This window comes from Dreissena polymorpha, chromosome 14 (assembly GCF_020536995.1).
Source record: "Dreissena polymorpha isolate Duluth1 chromosome 14, UMN_Dpol_1.0, whole genome shotgun sequence".
NCBI lineage: Eukaryota > Metazoa > Mollusca > Bivalvia > Myida > Dreissenidae > Dreissena > Dreissena polymorpha.
Window position 1 is genome coordinate 51,230,099 of NC_068368.1, and position 2,616 is coordinate 51,232,714.

At 32.0% G+C, this 2,616-nt stretch overlaps 1 long non-coding RNA gene across 1 annotated transcript; it reads left to right on the top strand.

The window, feature by feature from the left end:
• The first annotated feature begins 754 nt into the window (after positions 1-754).
• On the top strand, positions 755-2,362 carry LOC127857675 (uncharacterized). The gene is made up of 5 exons (XR_008038551.1): positions 755-825; positions 1,056-1,122; positions 1,342-1,427; positions 1,848-1,974; positions 2,316-2,362. It is a non-coding gene; the product is annotated as an uncharacterized LOC127857675 (long non-coding RNA).
• The last annotated feature ends 254 nt before the right edge of the window (positions 2,363-2,616 follow it).

Here is a 2,616-nt window from a genome sequence, read left to right on the forward strand (position 1 = left end):
TGCACGTGCTAGTTTGTGTAAACATATTTATACAGCTAAACATATGAACTTCGTGCAAGATAATTATGTACTTTTGCAGACGTATTATAACGTAAGTCTTGTGTGTTGAAGAGTAAATTGCCGTTGGCTGAATGCCAATTAGTGATTTAAATCACTAAGTTATCATTTGAAATCGTTTTATCAAAATAAAAAATAGAAACATAATGTTAGTCATATATCCGTATATAATTTCAAAAAGTTTATCACTTGTATTTGTGTAAAACGCAGCAGCCATGTGTATAATGTTTATTGATATTAATCCACATTTCAGCATTTCATTGACAGTTTTGAGAGTGTTACATGTTATTATGTGTCTACGTTATCTGTATTATTTGGTGAAGGCTTGATCACAGTTCCATTTAGTTTTGAAATAAATCATCGTTTTACAGATTGTTTGTACGGTAGTCGCGGCTCTGTTGCACTACATCAATAGCGCCGTCTTTTTCCTCATGCTTGCAGAAAGCATTGGTATTCTGAATGACGTTATTCTAGTTTTTGCACAAAATTCACCACTCCGCAAGCTGTTAGTGTTTGCATGGGGTAAACCACATTTTATTATTTGTTTACTGTAAAAATATGTATATTTAGTACTTAATACATTAACTTAATACATGAAGTAATGTTTAGGGATTATGTTTGAATCGTTATTTATAAAATAGCATAGAATCATGACGTCTTCATAGTCAAGCCAGAATGCTTTGTTTACTTTGTTGCAGGTGTTCCTGTTATCATAGTTGGAAGTACAATTTCAATAACAAAAACAAATGGATATGGCGACGATAATTAGTATGTGCGTTGTGCTCCTATGTTAAACAATAGTTTTCTTATATATTAAACGTGTAAATATTCTTATTTACTGACACAGCACGTATCTGCTAACAATATTATAATAAAACCATAATCGAATCTAGAAATCACCGACGATTTTACAAGCTTTAAAATTAGTAACCTTAAGTGTCCCGTTATGTTATGCAACTCTCTTTTAAGACCTATATAAACTATGTAGTTTCTTCCAGCTGCTGGCTGTCTCTATCTCGTGGACTCAGATGGGCATTTGTTGGTCCAGCCTTGTTCGTTATACTGGTAATCGTATACTGATAATATACTGTTTTAAGAACAAACCATCGGTAGTTTTGTAACTAATTTTAATTGAATAAAGCTCGAAACAATATCTGGAAAATGGAATTGACGGGAACGAAAAGAGTGTTAAAGATGTATTACATCACCAAGCTGTATGTGTTTGCCGCAAATGAATAGAGGAAAGTAAACTAGTTTATAATCTGTGTTTTGTTTCTATTTCAGTTCAACATCATTGTTTTGATTATATTGTTTAAGAAAATGTTTGCTCTAAAAGCAATGGAAGACAAGCCAATTAAAGACAAGATCAAGTAAGATAATTATACATTTACTTATAATATTTAAGTGCACCAAGTATATAAGAGCCCAATTAAATTTTGCAGAGATTGTATTATTTGAACAAGACCCCTACCAAAGTTATTAAACTACCATCAACAAAGAAATACGTAAATGACATACGATTTAGTGTTAATCGAAAATATGCCAAACATATGAAATCATGGATAGCTGCAGCGTTACACAAGAACGTACAGGACGTTCAAACTAATCGTGCTATAACGCCTTCAACCAATTTTATATGTTACCTTTAATATACTTTTTGGTGACCTCAACTTCATATTTAGTCATAAATAATGTATCGATGAGTATAATTTCTATGAAAACCTGCTGATGCTATACGGGATAGAAAAACAGTTCAAGTACAAAATTAGGTAATAAATTACTTTTTGTAGGACAACACTTTGGTCTCTTTGCGTGCTAGTGCCTCTGATGGGCATCTCCTGGATTCTCGGCATCTTCTACGTCAACGAGTCGGCCTCATTCATGCAATATGTGTTCGCAGTCTGCAACGGGCTGCAGGTTTGTACGCATAGTGCATCATAGCACTACGTATTATATAGCATAAATACCTATCTGCAAGATCAACGATCGCACAGTTAGCCTGGTCATTTACATTGTATCGCATACGGATATTCTCAAGACGATTTAGTTCCTGTCACATTCGATTCGTTTCATATACAGGTGTAACTTAATCGCAAAATAAATGTCAAAAATAACATTCAATCTATGAACTAATAAACAATGTTGATGATTTAAATCAATAGTTTCTTTTAACTAGGCATGTTAAATAGTTCAAGAGCATGACGAAATATAATCATTTGAAATGTATGTTTTTATAATGTTTAAAAGTTTTGTTGCAGGGCGTTTATATCTTCGTATGCAACTGCGTGTTAAATGAAAAGGTAAACGTCTTATGATTTTAAAAATTAAATCTTCCGATTATTTTCAATATATTCGCGATGTATATATACCATTTCGAGTATTGCTATTTGTTTTGATATGTTGATTCACAAACGTAGTGTTTAGATTGAAATTGTATTTAAATAATGGTGTCATATAGTATAATATAGTATGTTCTATGTGCAAAATCCAAATTCATTTCCTTTAAATTCTAAAACGATCAATTTACAGTTTCATCAACAAAGTCAATTCAACTGAATT